At 41.2% G+C, this 17,940-nt stretch overlaps 1 pseudogene; it reads right to left on the minus strand.

Moving 5' to 3' along the window:
- Positions 1 to 296: 296 nt before the first annotated feature.
- On the minus strand, positions 297 to 16,811 carry LOC129008639 (centromere protein U-like; annotated as a pseudogene).
- Between the last annotated feature and the right edge of the window lie 1,129 nt (positions 16,812 to 17,940).

Below are 17,940 nucleotides of genomic sequence, written 5' to 3' on the forward strand. Positions count from 1 at the left end.
AAGTATAGTTTCGGAAGGTAACAGTAGCATGAAACTAACATTTCTATAGGCACATTTTAGCAGGCTGCGCTTCTTCTTTCTGGTCAAGGAGCTTCTCTAATTGATGGTTGATTTTGCAGGTGATTTTCAGCTCCCAAAATTGTCAAAATAATAGAGCTGGAAAGCTGGATGAATTATACGTTTCCTTTATGTTTGGTTCTTTCCCCTGAACATCTGAATAATCTTGATAAAGCTGTTTTAAATTAGATAAGAAATATGCTGCATTCCTAAGGGAAGATTTTCTCTCCTTAAGTTTATCACATTTTGTTTGTAGTTGTTTCAGCTGTGGCTCTAATGGAAGCAGTTCATCCTAAACTTCAATCAAACGTTGACTTTTCTTTTCAATATCTGAAATCATCTTAGCATTCTTCCTTTTCAAGTTTTTCAACATCTGGACTTCTTTAAACATTTTGATGGGTTCTTTTTAATGTTAAAATAAAATGTGTTGATGGCTTTTCTTACAAATTTTAGATTCTATTCTTTGTTTATACTCTAGGAGGATTTTCTCAAATGTGGGCAAAACAATATTCAACTCCATGATGTTACTGGTTTTCTTATAGACACCAAATATGCACAATGTTGGAAGTATCTGAGTCAATGGCTTTACTTCTTGATTTTTTCCTTTTGTCATAAGAGATCTTTCCTTTTTTCTGAGTTTTCAATTAAATTTCTGTTGCCAAGGTCTCTTTCTCTACAGAGGGCTGGGCACTAAGAGGTTCTATCTTTTTAGAAGTGATCAACTCAGCTGGTTTCTCTGAAAGTTCTGAAGATGCTGTAGTTGGAATAGCCTCATGTCATTGTGTACTCATTTTGTCTGCTGATTTAGCTTTTCTTCTTACATCACTTTCTTCAGTACTTTCCCAGTCATTATGAATGGGCTTGCGTTTTCTTCTTGGCTTTTTTTGCACTTTTTTTTTTTTTTTTTTTTTTTGAGATGAGTCATGCACCATTGCCTGGGCTGGAGTGCAATGGTGTGATCTCAGCTCACTGCAACATCTGCCTCTTAGGTTCAAGCGATTCTCCTGCCTCAGTTTCCCAAGTAGCTGGGATTACAGGAGCCTACCACCATGCCTGGCTAATTTTTGTATTTTTAGTAGAGACGGGGTTTCACTATGTTGGCCAGGCTGGTCTTGAACTCCTGACCTCATGATCCGCCCGCCTCAGCCTCAAAAAGTGCCGGGATTACAGGCGTGAGACACCATGCCCGGCCTTTTGCACTAATTTTTGCAGATTTGTTTTCACTTGCTTTATTTTCAGAAGTGTCTGAACTTCTTTTTGCTTCTTTCCCTGGGGGAGTTGAAGAGATAGATAATCCACAATGTCGGGAGAATAATTCTTCATCAGCATATATAGCTGTGCTGTGTAAAGGAAGATGAAAGCCTTCCTAAGGTTCTTTATCTTTCTCATTTTCACCTAGGCTGCCAATGCTTGAGATATCAGAATTATCAGGAAAATTGAACATATCAATAGACTTGCACTTTTGACCAGCTTTACTTTTCATGGAATGTGTTCTTTCTAAAGTGTTCTTTGAATATCTTGTACCCACAGGCCCGGGAGGCTGCACCTACCCACTAGTGGTTATTTTTCTTTGCATCTTCCTGGGTGAGGGCCAAGTCACTTTCAGAGGGCTATTATCATGCATAAAGAAACAAGAGAGACTAATTGCTGTTGGGACTGACCCATGGCCTCCTCTGTGGCCTCCCCAGATCCTTTGGATGCAAGGCAAGGAATCAACAGAATAGCCTTTTTATCTGTCTATCCGTCCATCCATGTATCCATCCATCCATCCAGCCAGCCAGCCAGCCAGCCATCCATCCATCCATCCATCCAACATCTGCAAGGTGCAGACACTGCTCCAGGTAGCAACAACAACAAAAGTATAAGAATAGTTCCAGTCCTCAAAGTTTGTGGTGCAGTTGTGGAAAGACTGAAAATAACAAACTCAATGTCCCCAGTCCTCATCAGCCTATGAATATAAACAGGAGTCCATTAATTCAAATAACTCCCTCAGAACTATTTAATTCCCAGCAATGTGTCTCTCAAATACTTCTTTTTTAAAACATTTTTGATTTCCATAGGTTATTGGGGAGCAGGTGGTGTTTGGTTACATGAGTAAGTTCTTTAGTGGTGATCTGTGAGATTTTGGTGCACCCATCACCCAAGCAGTATACACTGCATCCTATTAGTAGTCTTTTATCCCTCACCCCCTTCCTACCCTTTCCCCGAGTCCCCAAAGTCTATTGTGTCATTTTTATGCCTTTGCATCCTCATAGCTTAGCTCCCACTTATGAGTGAGGACATACAATGTTTGGTTTTCCATTCCTGATTTACTTCACTTAGAATAATAGTCTCCAATTTCATCCAGGTCGCTGCAAATGCCATTAATTCATTCCTTTTTATGGCTAAGTAGTATTCCATGATATATACATATACCACAGTTTCTTTATCTGCTCATTGATTGATGGGCTGGTTCCACGTTTTTTCAGTTGTGAATTGTGCTGCTATAAACATGCATGTGCAAGTATCTTTTTTGTAAAATGACTTCTTTTCCTCTGGGTAAATAACCAGTAGTGGGATTGCTGGACAAATGGTAGTTCTACTTCTAGTTCTTTAAGGAACCTCCACACTGTTTTCCATAGTGGCTGTACTAGTTTACATTCCCACCAGTAGTGTAGAAGTGTTCCCTGTTCACTGCATCCATGCCAATATCTACCGTTTTTTAAAATTTTTTTTATTATGGCCATTCTTGCAGGAGTAAGGTGGTATCACATTGTGGTTTTGATTTGCATTTCCCTGATCATTAGTGATGTTGAGCACTCTTTCATGTTTGTTGGCCGTTTGTATATCTTCTTTTGAGAATTGTCTATTCGTGTCCTTAGCCCACTTTTTGATAGAATTGTTTTTTTCTTACTGATTTGAGTTCGTTGTAGATTCTGGATATTAGTCCTTTGTCAGATGTATAGATTGTGAAGATTTTCTCCCACTCTTTGGGTCATCTGTTTACTCTGCTGACTGTTCCTTTTGCTGTGAAAAAGCTCTTTAGTTTAATTAAGTCCCAGCAATTTATCTTTGTTTTTATTACGTTTGCTTTTGGGTTCTTGGTCATGAAATCCTTGCCTAAGCCAATGTCTAGAAGGGCTTTTCCAATGTTATTTTCTAGAATTTTTACAGTTTCAGGTCTTAGATTTAAGTCTTAATCCATCTTGAGTTGATTTTTGTATAAGGTGAGAGATGAGGATCCCGTTTCATTCTCCTACATGTGGCTAACCAATTATCCCAGCGCTGTTTGTTGAAAAGGGTGTTCTTCCCCAACTTTATGTTTTTGTTTGCTTTGTCTAAGATCAGTTGGCTGTAAGTATTTGGGTTTATTTCTGGGTTCTCTATTCTGTTCCATTGGTCTATGTGCTTATTTTTATACCAGTACCATGTTGTTTTGGTGACTATGGCCTTATAGTATAGTTTGAAATCAGTAATGTGATGCCTCCAGATTTGTGCTTTTTGCTTAGTCTTGCTTTGGCTATGTTGGCTTTTCTTTGGTTCCATATGAATTTTAGGATTGTTTTTTTCTAATTCTGTGAAGAATGATGGTGGTATTTTGATGGGAATTATGTTGCATTTGTAGATTGCTTTTGGCAGTATGATCATTTTCCCAATATTGATTCTACCCATTCATGAGCATGGGATGTGTTTCCATTTGTTTGTGTCATCTATGATTTCTTTCAGCAGTGTTTTGTAGTTTTCCTTGTAGAGGTCTTTCACCTCATTGGTTAGGTATATTCCTAAGTATTTTATTTTTTTGCAGCGATTGTAAAGGGGTTGAGTTCTTGATTTGATTCTCAGCTTGGTCACTGTTGGTCTATAGAAGAGCTACTGGTTTGCATACATTAGTTTGTACACCATTTATATTATTAATTTGTATTTTTCCAGATAATATATTATCTGGAAACTTTGCTGAATTATTTTATCAGTTCTAGGAGCTTTCTGGAGGAGTCTTTAGGGTTTTCTCAGTAAACGACCATATCATCAGCAAACAGCAACAGTTTGACTTCCTGTTTACCAATTTGGATGCCCTGTATTTCTTTCTTTTTTTTTTTTTTTCTTTTATTATTATTATTATTATTATTATTATACTTTAGGTTTTATGGTACATGTGCGCAATGTGCAGGTAAGTTACATATGTATACATGTGCCATGCTGGTGCGCTGCACCCACCAACTCGTCATCTAGCATTAGGTATATCTCCCAATGCTATCCCTCCCCCCTCCCCCCACCCCACAACAGTCCCCACAGTGTGATGTTCCCCTTCCTGTGTCCATGTGTTCTCATTGTTCAATTCCCACCTATGAGTGAGAATATGCGGTGTTTGGTTTTTTGTTCTTGTGATAGTTTACTGAGAATGATGATTTCCAATTTCATCCATGTCCCTACAAAGGACATGAACTCATCATTTTTTATGGCTGCATAGTATTCCATGGTGTATATGTGCCACATTTTCTTAATCCAGTCTATCATTGTTGGACATTTGGGTTGGTTCCAAGTCTTTGCTATTGTGAATAATGCCGCAATAAACATACGTGTGCATGTGTCTTTATAGCAGCATGATTTATAGTCCTTTGGGTATATACCCAGTAATGGGATGGCTGGGTCGAATGGAATTTCTAGTTCTAGATCCCTGAGGAATCGCCACACTGACTTCCACAAGGGTTGAACTAGTTTACAGTCCCACCAACAGTGTAAAAGTGTTCCTATTTCTCCACATCCTCTCCAGCACCTGTTGTTTCCTGACTTTTTAATGATTGCCATTCTAACTGGTGTGAGATGGTATCTCATTGTGGTTTTGATTTGCATTTCTCTGATGGCCAGTGATGGTGAGCATTTTTTCATGTGTTTTTTGGCTGCATAAATGTCTTCTTTTGAGAAGTGTCTGTTCATGTCCTTCGCCCACTTTTTGATGGGGTTGTTTGTTTTTTTCTTGTAAATTTGTTTGAGTTCATTGTAGATTCTGGATATTAGCCCTTTGTCAGATGAGTAGGTTGTGAAAATTTTCTCCCATTTTGTAGGTTGCCTGTTCACTCTGATGGTAGTCTCTTTTACTGTGCAGAAGCTCTTGAGTTTAATTAGATCTCATTTGTCAATTTTGGCTTTTGTTGCCATTGCTTTTGGGGTTTTAGACATGAAGTCCTTGCCCATGCCTATGTCCTCAATGGTAATGCCTAGGTTTTCTTCTAGGGTTTTTATGGTTTTAGGTCTAACATTTAAGTCTTGAATCCATCTTGAATTGATTTTTGTATAAGGTGTAAGGAAGGGATCCAGTTTCAGCTTTCTACATATGGCTAGCCAGTTTCCCCAGCACCATTTATTAAATAGGGAATCCTTTCCCCATTTCTTGTTTTTGTCAGGTTTGTCAAAGATCAGATAGTTGTAGATATGTGGCATTATTTCTGATGGCTCTGTTCTGTTCCATTGATCTATATCTCTGTTTTGGTACCAGTACCATGCTGTTTTGGTTACTGTAGCCTTGTAGTATAGTTTGAAGTCAGGTAGTGTGATGCCTCCAGCTTTGTTCTTTTGGCTTAGGATTGACTTGGTGATGCGGGCTCTTTTTTGGTTCCATATGAACTTTAAAGTAGTTTTTTCCAATTCTGTGAAGAAAGTCATTGGTAGCTTGATGGGGATGGCATTGAATCTGTAAATTACCTTGGGAAGGATGGCCATTTTCACGATATTGATTCTTCCTACCCATGAGCATGGAATGTTCTTCCATTTGTTTGTATCCTCTTTTATTTCCTTGAGCAGTGGTTTGTAGTTCTCCTTGAAGAGGTCCTTCACATCCCTTGTAAGTTGGATTCCTAGGTATTTTATTCTCTTTGAAGCAATTGTGAATGGGAGTTCACTCATGATTTGGCTCTCTGTTTGTCTGTTATTGATGTATAAGAATGCTTGTGATTTTTGCACATTGATTTTGTATCCTGAGACTTTGCTGAAGTTGCTTATCAGCTTAAGGAGATTTTGGGCTGAGACAATGGGGTTTTCTAGATATACAATCATGTCATCTGCAAACAGGGACAATTTGACTTCCTCTTTTCCTAATTGAATACCCTTGATTTCCTTCTCCTGCCTAATTGCCCTGGCCAGAACTTCCAACACTATGTTGAATAGAAGTGGTGAGAGAGGGCATCCCTGTCTTGTGCCAGTTTTCAAAGGGAATGCTTCCAGTTTTTGCCCATTCAGTATGATATTGGCTGTGGGTTTGTCATAAATAGCTCTTATTATTTTGAGATATGTCCCATCAATTCCTAATTTATTGAGAGTTTTTAGCATGAAGGGTTGTTGAATTTTGTCAAAGGCCTTTTCTGCATCTATTGAGATAATCATGTGGTTTTTGTCTTTGGTTCTGTTTATATGCTGGATTACATTTATTGATTTGCGTATATTGAACCAGCCTTGCATCCCAGGGATGAAGCCCACTTGATCATGGTGGATAAGCTTTTTGATGTGCTGCTGGATTCTGTTTGCCAGTATTTTATTGAGGATTTTTGCATCAATATTCATCAAGGATATTGGTCTAAAATTCTCTTTTTTTGTTGTGTCTCTGCCAGGCTTTGGTATCAGGATGATGCTGGCCTCATAAAATGAGTTAGGGAGGATTCCCTCTTTTTCTATTGATTGGAATAGTTTCAGAAGGAATGGTACCAGCTCCTCCTTGTACCTCTGGTAGAATTCGGCTGTGAATCCATCTGGACCTGGACTTTTTTTGGTTGGTAAGCTATTGATTATTGCCACAATTTCAGCTCCTGTTATTGGTCTATTCAGAGATTCCACTTCTTCCTGGTTTAGTCTTGGGAGGGTGTATGTGTTGAGGAATTTATCCATTTCTTCTAGATTTTCTAGTTTATTTGGATAGAGGTGTTTGTAATATTCTCTGATGGTAGTTTGTATTTCTGTGGGATCGGTGGTGATATCCCCTTTATCATTTTTTATTGCATCTATTTGATTCTTCTCTCTTTTTTTCTTTATTAATCTTGCTAGCAGTCTATCAATTTTGTTGATCCTTTCAAAAAACCAGCTCCTGGATTCATTGATTTTTTGAAGAGTTTTTTGTGTCTCTATTTCCTTCAGTTCTGCTCTGATTTTAGTTATTTCTTGCCTTCTGCTAGCTTTTGAATGTGTTTGCTCTTGCTTTTCTAGTTCTTTTAATTGTGATGTTAGGGTGTCAATTTTGGATCTTTCCTGCTTTCTCTTGTGGGCATTTAGTGCTATAAATTTCCCTCTACACACTGCTTTGAATGCATCCCAGAGATTCTGGTATGTTGTGTCTTTGTTCTCGTTGGTTTCAAAGAACATCTTTATTTCTGCCTTCATTTCGTTATGTACCCAGTAGTCATTCAGGAGCAGGTTGTTCAGTTTCCACGTAGTTGAGCGGTTTTGAGTGAGATTCTTAATCCTGAGTTCTAGTTTGATTGCACTGTGATCTGAGAGACAGTTTGTTACAATTTCTGTTCTTTTACATTTATTGAGGAGAGCTTTACTTCCAAGTATATGGTCAATTTTGGAATAGGTGTGGTGTGGTGCTGAAAAAAATGTATATTCTGTTGATTTGGGGTGGAGAGTTCTGTAGATGTCTATTAGGTCTGCTTGGTGCAGAGCTGAGTTCAATTTCTGGGTATCCTTGTTGACTTTCTGTCTCGTTGATCTGTCTAATGTTGACAGTGGGGTGTTAAAGTCTCCCATTATTAATGTGTGGGAGTCTAAGTCTCTTTGTAGGTCACTCAGGACTTGCTTTATGAATCTGGGTGCTCCTGTATTGGGTGCATATATATTTAGGATAGTTAGCTCTTCTTGTTGAATTAATCCCTTTACCATTATGTAATGGCCTTGTCTCTTTTGATCTTTGTTGGTTTAAAGTCTGTTTTATCAGAGACTAGGATTGCAACCCCTGCCTTTTTTTGTTTTCCATTTGCTTGGTAGATCTTCCTCCATCCTTTTATTTTGAGCCTATGTGTGTCTCTGCACGTGAGATGGGTTTCCTGAATACAGCACACTGATGGGTCTTGAGTCTTTATCCAGTTTGCCAGTCTGTGTCTTTTAATTGGAGCATTTAGTCCATTTACATTTAAAGTTAATATTGTTATGTGTGAATTTGATCCTGTCATTATGATGTTAGCTGGATATTTTGCTCGTTAGTTGATGCAGTCTCTTCCTAGTCTCGATGTTCTTTACATTTCGGTATGATTTTGCAGTGGCTGGTACCGGTTGTTCCTTTCCATGTTTAGTGCTTCCTTCAGGAGCTCTTTTAGGGCAGGCCTGGTGGTGACAAAATCTCTCAGCATTTGCTTGTCTGTAAAGTATTTTATTTCTCCTTCACTTATGAAGCTTAGTTTGGCAGGATATGAAATTCTGGGTTGAAAATTCTTTTCTTTAAGAATGTTGAATATTGGCCCCCACTCTCTTCTGGCTTGTAGGGTTTCTGCCGAGAGATCCGCTGTTAGTCTGATGGGCTTCCCTTTGATGGTAACCCGACCTTTCTGTCTGGCTGCCCTTAACATTTTTTCCTTCATTTCAACTTTGGTGAATCTGACAATTATGTGTCTTGGAGTTGCTCTTCTCGAGGAGTATCTTTGTGGCGTTCTCTGTATTTCCTGAATCTGAATGTTGGCCTGCCTTGCTAGATTGGGGAAGTTCTCCTGGATAATATCCTGCAGAGTGTTTTCCAACTTGGTTCCATTCTCCCCGTCACTTTCAGGTACACCAATCAGACATAGATTTGGTCTTTTCACATAGTCCCACATTTCTTGGAGGCTTTGCTCATTTCTTTTTATTCTTTTTTCTCTAAACTTCCCTTCTCACTTCATTTCATTCATTTCATCTTCCAGGGCTGATACCCTTTCTTCCATTTGCTCACATCGGCTCCTGAGGCTTCTGCATTCTTCACGTAGTTCTCGAGCCTTGGTTTTCAGCTCCATCAGCTCCTTTAAGCACTTCTCTGTATTGGTTATTCTAGTTATACATTCTTCTAAATTTTTTTCAAAGTTTTCAACTTCTTTGCCTTTGGTTTGAATATCCTCCCGTAGCTCAGAGTAATTTGATCGTCTGAAGCCTTCTTCTCTCAGCTCGTCAAAGTCATTCTCCGTCCAGCTTTGTTCCGTTGCTGGTGAGGAACTGCGTTCCTTTGGAGGAGGAGAGGTACTCTGGTTTTTAAAGTTTCCAGTTTTTCTGCTCTGTTTTTTCCCCATCTTTGTGGTTTTATCTACTTTTGGTCTTTGATGATGGTGATGTACAGATGGGTTTTTGGTGTGGATGTCCTTTCTGTTAGTTTTCCTTCTAACAGACAGAACCCTCAGCTGCAGGTCTGTTGGAGTACCTGGCCGGCCGTGTGAGGTGTCAGTCTGCCCCTGCTGGGGGGTGCCTCCCAGTTAGGCTGCTCGGGGGTCAGGGGTCAGGGACCCACTTGAGGAGGCAGTCAGCCCGTTCTCAGATCTCCAGCTGCATGCTGGGAGAACCACTGCTCTCCTCACAGCTGTCAGACAGGGACATTTAAGTCTGCAGAGGTTACTGCTGTCTTTTTGTTTGTCTGTGTCCTGCCCCCAGAGGTGGAGCCTACAGAGGCAGGCAGGCCTCCTTGAGCTGTGGTGGGCTCCACCCAGTTCAAGCTTCCAGGCTGCTTTGTTTACCTAAGCGAGCCTGGGCAATGGCGGGCGCCCCTCCCCCAGCCTCGCTGCCGACTTGCTGTTTGATCTCAGACTGCTGTGCTAGCAATCAGCGAGACTCCGTGGGCGTAGGACCCTCTGAGCCACGTGCGGGCTATACTCTCCTGGGGCACCGTTTCCTAAGCCCGTCGGAAAAGCACAGTATTCGGGTGGGAGTGGCCCGATTTTCCAGGTGCCGTCTGTCACCCCTGGAAGGGGAACTCCCTGACCCCTTGCGCTTCCCGAGTGAGGCAATGCCTCGCCCCTGCTTCGGCTGGCGCACGGTGCACTCACCCACTGACCTGCGCCCACTGTCTGGCACTCCCTAGTGAGATGAACACGGTACCTCAGATGGAAATGCAGAAATCACCCATCTTCTGCGTCGCTCGCGCTGATAGCTGTAGACCAGAGCTGTTCCTATTTGGCCATCTTGGCTCCTCCCTGTATTTCTTTCTTTTATCTGATTGCTCTGGCTAGAATTTGCAGTACTATGTTGAGGAGTGGTGAGAGTGGGCATCCTTGTCTTGGTCCTAGTCTCAGAGGGAATGCTTTCAACTTTTCCCCATTCAGTATTATGTTGGCCGTGGGTTTGTCATAGATGGCTTTTATTATATTGAGATATGTCCCTTGTATGCCAATTTTGTTGATAGTTTTAATCACAAAGTGATGCTGTATTTTGTGGAATGCTTTTTCTGTATCTGTTGAGATGTCATGTGATTTTTGTTTTTAATTCTGTTTATGTGGTATATCACATTTATTGCCTTGTGTATGTTAAACCATCCCACCATCCCTGGTATGAAACCTACTTGATCATGGTGAATTATCTTTTTGGTGTGTTGTTGGATTCAGTTAGCCAGTATTTTATTAAGGATTTTAGCATCTATATTCATCAAGGATATTGGTCTGTAGTTTTCTTTTGTGGTTATGTCCTTTCCTGGTTTTGGTATTAGGGTGATATTGGCTTCATAGAATGATTTAGGGAGGGTTCATTCTTTCTGTATCTTGTGAAATAGTGTCAATAGGATTGGTACCAATTCTTCTTTGAATGTATGGTAGAATTCTGCTGTGAATCTGTATGGTCCTGGGCTTTTTTTGTTGATAATTTTTTAATTACCATTTCAATATCACTGCTTGTTGTTCGTCAGTTCAGAGTATCTAATTCTTCCTGGTTTAAGCTAGGAGGATGAGAGTCCTGGAAATATCTTTCCAATAATTTATCCATGTCTTCTAGGTTTTCTGGTTTATGAGAGTAAAGGTGTTCATGGTAGCCTTGAATAATCTTTTGTATTTCGGTGGTATCAGTTGTAATATCACCTTTTACATTTCTTATTGAGCTTATTTGGATTTTCTCTCTTCTTTTCTTGGTTAATCTTGCTAATGGTTTATCAATTTTACTTATCTTTTCAAAGAACCAGCTTTTCGTTTCATTTATCTTTTGTATGTGTTTTGTTTCAATTTCATTTAGTTCTGCTCTGATCTTGGTTATTTCCTTTCTTCTACTGGGTTTGGGTTTGATTTGTTCTTGTTTCTCTAGTTCTTTGAGGTATGATCTTAGATTGTCTATTTGTGCTCTTTCAGACATTTTTTTTTTTTTTTTTTTTTTTTTGAGACAGGGTCTCACTCAGTTGCCCAGGCTGGAGTGCAGTGGCTTGATCTCCGCTCACTGCAAGCTTTGCCTCCTGGGTTCACACCATTCTCCTGCCTCAGCCTCCTGAGTAGCTGGGACTACAGGCACCAGCCACCACAACTGGCTAATTTTTTCGTATTTTTTTAGTAGAGATGGGATTTCACCATGTTAGCCAGGATGGTCATGATTTCCTGACCTTGTGATCCACCCACCTTGGCCTCCCAAAGTGCTGGGATTACAGGTGTGAGCCATGGTGGCACCTGGCCTCTTTCAGACTTTTTGATGTAAGTGTTTAGGGCTACGAACTTTTCTCTTAGCACTGCCTTTGCTGTGTCTTAGAGGTTTTGATAGGTTGTGTCACTATTGTTGTTCAGTTCAAAGAACTGTTAAATTTTCATCTTGATTTCGTTTTTGACCCAATACTCATTCAGGAGCAGGTTATTTAATTTCCATTTATTTGCATGCTTTTGGAGGTTGCTTTTGGAGTTGACTTCCAGTTTTATTCCACTGTGGTCTGAGAGAGTGCTTGATATAATTTCGATTTTCATAAATTTATTGAGGCTCATTTTGTGGCCTACCATATGGTCTGTCTTGGAGAATTTCCATGTGCTGTTAAATAGAATGTATATTCTGCAGTTGTTGGATGGGATATTCTGTATATACCTGTTAAGTTCATTTGTTCCAGCATATAGTTTAAATCCAGTTTCTTTGTTGATATTCTGTCTTGATGACCCATCTAGTGCTGTCAGTGGAGTATTGAAGCCCCCTACTATTATCGTATTGCTGTCTATCTCATTTCTTAGGTCTATTAGTAATTGTTTTATAAATTTGGGAGCTCCAGTGTTAGGTGCATATATGTTTAGGATTGTGATATTTTCCTGTTGGACAAGGCCTTTTATCATTATATAATGTCCCTCTTTGCCTTTTAACTGCTGCTGCTTTAAAGTTTGTTTTGTCTGATATAAGAATAGCTACTCCTGCTCGCTTTTGGTGTCTATTTGCATGAAATGTCTTTTTATACCCTTTACCTTGGGTTTGCATGAGTCCTTGTATGTTAGGTGAGTCTCTTGGAGGCAGCAGATAGTTTGTTGGTGAATTTTTATCCATTCCACAATTCTGTATCTTTTAAGTGGAGCATTTAGGCCATTTACATTCGATGTTAGTATTGCGATGTGGGGTACCACTCCATTCATCATGCTATTTGTTGCCTATATACATTGTTTTTTTGTTTCTGTTTCTTAAATTGTGTTTTTGTTTTATAGGTCCTGTGAGATTTATGCTTTAAAGAGGTTCTGTTTTGATGTGTTTTCAGGATTTCTTTCAAGATTTAGAGCTCCTTTTACCAGTTGTAGTAGTGGCTTGATAGGGGCAAATTCTCTCAGTGTTTGTTTGTCTGAAAAAGATTGTCTCTTTCCTTCATATATGAAGCTTAGTTTCACTGGATACAAAATTCTTGGCTGATAGTTGTTTTGTTTGGGGAGGCTTAAGATAGGGCCTCAATTCCTTCTAGCCTGTAGGGTTTATGCTGAGAAATCTGCCGTTAATCTGATAGGTCTTCCTTTATAGGTTACTTGTTGCTTTTGTCTCACAGCTCTTAAGATTTTTTCTTTCAGGCCAGGTGCGGTGGCTCATGCCTGTAATCCCAGCACTTTGGGAGGCCGAGGTGGGTGGATCAAGAGGTCAGGAGTTCAAGACCAGCCTGGCCAACATGGTGAAACCCCATCTCTACTAAAAATATAAAAATTAGCTGGAGATGGTGGTTCATGCCTTTAGTCCCAGCTACTCAGGCAGGAGAATTGCTTGAACCTGGGAGGCAGAGGTTGTAGTGAGTTGAAATCACGCCATTGCATTCCAGCTTAGGTGAGTGAGACTTTGTCTCAAAAAAAAAAAAAGAAAGAAAGAAAAGAAAAAAGAAAAAGAAAAAAGATTCTTAACTTCAGATAACCTGATGACAATGTGCCTAGGCAATGCTCTTTTTGCTATGAATTTTCCAGGTGTTCTTTGTGCTTCTTGTGTTTGGATGTCTAGGTCTCTAGCAAGGCCAGGGAAGTTTTCCTCAATTATTCCCCAAAATGTTTTCCAAACTTTTAGATTTCTCTTCTTCCTCAGGAATACCAATTATTCTTAGGTTTGGTTGTTTAACATAATCCCAGACTTCTTATAGGCTTTGTTCATATTTTCTTATTCCTTTTCCTTTGTCTTTGTTGGATTGGGTTAATTTGAAGACCTTGACTTCCAGCTCTGAATTTCTTTTTTCTACTTTTTCAATTATATTGTTGCAACTTTCCAGAGGGTTTTGCATTTCTTAAGTGTGTCCATTCTTTCCAGAAGTTTTGATTAATTATTTATGTTATCTATTTCCTTGAATATTTCTACCTTCACTTCTTGTATGATTTTTTGGATTTCCTTACATTGAGCTTCATCTTTCTCTGGTGCCTCCCTGATTAGCTTAATAACTAACCTCCTGAATTCTTTTTCAGGTAAATCTGGGATTTCTTCTTGGTTTGGGTCCATTGCTGGTGAGCTAGTGTGATTTTGAGGGTGTGCTAAAGAACCTGGTTTTGTCATATTACCAGGGTTGGTTTTCTGGTTCCTTCTCATTTGGGTAGGCCAGATGGGAAGATCTAGGGCTGAAGGCTGTTGTTCAGATTCTTTTGTCCCATGGGGTGTTCCCTTGATGTAGTATTCTCCCCCCTTTTCTTATGGATGTGGCTTCCTGGGAGCTGAGCTGTAATGATTGTTATCTCTCTTCTGGGTCTAACCACCCAGCAAGTCTACCAGGCTCCTTGATGTTATTGGGGGTTGTCTGCATGGAGTCCTGTGACATGAACCGTCTGTGGGTCTCTCAGCTGTGGATACCAGCACAGTATTTGAGGTGTCTCCCAGGTCCTGCAGGAGCAACCTACTTCCTTTAGGGGGTCTGTGGGACCTCTCAGATTTCCTGATGTATTCCTGCAGTCACTCTGGAGCAAAAATTCATGATGCAAGCCTCCTCACACTGCTCTGTCCATCCAAGTTAGAGCTGCAATCTAGTCCTACCTCTGGTTTGCCATCTCTCAAATACTTCTTGAAGTTCCCAAGGAATATTTGGCATAGAATCATGAACCAATCCATCAGTTTTAACCAACGCTTGGCCCCACCCTCCAGCTTGCCCTGGTTCTCCCTTGTCAATGTCCTCTGTTGTCACATCTGCATAAGGGAGCATCCCCACACCCAGAAATGGCTGTTCCCTTTCTGCTTGAGCCCAGAGTCTCACAACATCTGTAACTCACCTCTCCATCAGGACTCACAAACATTTCAAGGGGCTTGGCAGAAAATATACACCCCCCAAAAATATCCTATCTCCCTCTTCTCTCAGTCTTCCATCCCAATTAAATTATAATTGCTTATAATTTTAAGCAATTATAGTACTATATATTATCCATGGGGACTAACAGTACATACTGTCATGCATATCAGCTCATGTAAATAGAGTCCAAGAGGGTGACTAGTCCACCAGTTCTGACTCCCAATTTGGGCTCAACTAGGACACTCTTGTGCATATGTAACTACAATGTAGCAGTGACAAAAGCTAACTAGTTGCAAGACAGGAAAAGGGCATGTAAACCAGACAAGTATATCTTGGAGGAGGGGCATCTAAATTAGCCTTAAGCAATTAATAGGAAAAGTTGAAGGGATGACATAGGTATGACATTCCAGACAGGAGGAACAGCATAAGCAAAGTTGCAGAGGCATCAGCTTGGTGTTGGCTGGCGTGTAAAATGCAGGGCAGGGAAGGAGAGGCAAAGTTGAAGGAGTCAACAGAAGCCAAATGAAAGATGGTTTTATAGATGACATTGAGGAGATTGTATTTTCAGGCAGCAGGGAGGCCATTGAAGGTGTTTAGCAAAGGAGAGGATGACTAAATGTGTGCTTTAGAAAGATTCTTCTGGTCACCTAGAATAAATTTGAACAGTGTCAAAGAGGAGGAGTGGACTTACCAGGCAGGCTGTTGGAAAGATTGGGGTAAGAGGTTATAAGGAACAGGGCTGAGCAGTGGTTAAGGAGAGCAGGAGGAGGAAAAGGAAGAGGAGGAAGAGGAGAAGCAGGAGGAAGAGAAGGACGAGGATTGGGGCAGGTTGATAAGCAGAGAGAAGGACAGCTCTCAGGATTATGGCTTAAATAACCACATGTATTGAAGCCACTGACTAAGACAGATAACATAGTAGAATGGAGAATTAAAAGATGGGAAGTTCCTTTCTGAAGATGTCTATGATACCTTTTGGGAGTTGACAGGTAGACCTGTGGAAGTATGCGTCTGAAGCTCAGGAGAGGTGTCTGAGCTGAGGATATAGATTTGGGATCATCAGAGGGGAACTTTTGTTTGTGGATGGGTTATTGCTGGAGAGCATTTAAAGGACAGAAGAGTGCTGAGGGCAGAGCTTTGTGGGACATTGATATGAAAAGAGAGGTCAAAAAATAAAAATAAAAAGTCAACAAAGTAGATTGGGATATCATTGTGATAGGTACAGTCAAAGGAAGGGAGAAATTCAAGGAAATGAATTGGTCAACAGTACCAAATGGTGCCGAGAGGTCAGATGCAATCAGGACTTAATTTTCAGCACGTCCTGATTGCATCTGACTGCATCAGATGTGCCTAGCCAGATTGCAATGTGCTGAAGTGTGGGTGGCAAGGGAGGGAGTTGAGAGAGAAAGGATAGACAACTCTTTGAAGTTTAGAGGTGGAAGGAGAGAACAATGAGGCATTCGTGTGAGGAGGAGCCAGTACAGGGAATGCCTGTCTCTCCATGGAGTATATCTCAGCAGGCTGCCAGGATAAAGGGAAGGAAGTGGACAGCAAAAGGCTAGAAGGAATCATTGATAGGTAGATGTCCTGGAATTGTCAAGGGGAAAAGGGCACATTAGCACAGGTGGGAGCCTGGCTTTGAAGGAGAAGGGATGTTGCTGAGACCCAGGAGGGTGTAGGTCAGAGTCTGTAAGTTAGAGGGGTTTCATGACCGATGTTCTCTGTTATTTGAGAGAAAGAATCTGGACTGATTATGAACTTGTGGAAAGTGGAGAAGGCACAAAATGGCCACCATGGGGAGTGGGCAAAGCAGCCCACCAGGGCTGTTCAGACAAGTTGTGCTTTGGTTTTGATTTTCTTTCCCTACTGCCTGTGTGCAAGAGAATTTGCCCCAGCAGAAAACAACCTGAGAGTTCATGCTGATCCCCTTTTTCCTTTCACTTTTCTCCAAAAGAAAAGTGTCTTGTGAAAGTGTAAGCTTTCTGGGTCTGTGGCCCTCCCCCCTGTCACAGACACCCACTGCTCGTGCCCCTGACCTCATTCCACTCCTACATCTTCCCTACATCATCGTCACCCCTCATTTCTGGATTTACTGCAGCTTCCCCAGTTCCTCAAAGCTCAGCTGCATCCTGTGCCCAGACACCTCAGGCTTTGGGACCAGCAAGATTCCCATGGAGCCCAAGGCCTAGCTCTTCTGTGCCCACCCATGCCTCCTGAGTCCAGGTCTAGACTCTTACTTACTGTGGCAGTTATTGCCTGCCCAGCCCTGCCTGTGGCCTCATGACTAGTACTTTCTCCCATGAGGTGACTTCTCAATGCCTGACACTGGCTTCTGGGCTCAGAGGCAATGTGAATATCTGACTAGCTGAAGCCCTCTTGCTGAGGATGCAGTCACCTGTCTGAGGGTTGCTGTGCTCCAGGCGATGTCACCCTCACTATGAGTTCCTTGAAGATAGAGAAGGTGTTGGAGCCACAGTTATTTCATCAGTCCCTGGCCAAGAACCTGACACAGGGTCCATTTGTGGACAGACACATGAAAAGATGGACAGATGGGTAGATGTGCAGATGCATGCACTGACCACTGCTGGAGCCTGCCACGTGACCCCTGCCCTGACTGCCTCTCAGTGAGGCTCCGTGATAAGTCTAGTCCCCACTGCCTCCTGGTGTTTCAAAAGATGAGTCCAGTTGGCTCCAGACTTCCTAAATAGGAGGCTCTTAGGAGTGGTAAGCCGGTTGGAAAAGTCAGCGAGAAGATCTGTCTTAAATTTGCATTTCCATTGCAAGCACCATTTTTTGTGTGGTAGAAATAGAGATGTACCACTGTACTCCTCTTTGAAGAAGGGCTTGCCGCACAACTGCAGGAGATGTAGCCAGCAGACAGCCTTCAATGTCAGCTCCTTCCAGGTCTACCTCACCTGCAGATTTGCCAAGCCCAAAGTCATCAGTCTTTATCTGGTGCCTGAGAGAGGTAGGGTATCAAGGCTTAGCCATTGCAGCTTGATGCACCACGCTTTAACAGGCAATACTGACTCCTGGGCTCCCCACCGTGGGGCTGAGACTTTATCAGGCCTGCAACACAGCTTGATTTCTTTCTTTGCCCAATCCAGCTTTCACTCCCTTCTTTTCACAGGTATTGATCCCTCATACAGATCTTGAGCCCAAATTTAAAACCAACCCAGAGTCTATTCTGAAGAACCCAAACTCCACATTATTTAACTTACAGATCAATATAAGTAGCAATATTTTCTAAAATGCTTATATGCAACCTTTTTATGATAGAACAATTATCCCTATCAAAGAAT

This window comes from Pongo pygmaeus, chromosome 9 (genome assembly GCF_028885625.2).
Source record: "Pongo pygmaeus isolate AG05252 chromosome 9, NHGRI_mPonPyg2-v2.0_pri, whole genome shotgun sequence".
Lineage (NCBI taxonomy): Eukaryota > Metazoa > Chordata > Mammalia > Primates > Hominidae > Pongo > Pongo pygmaeus.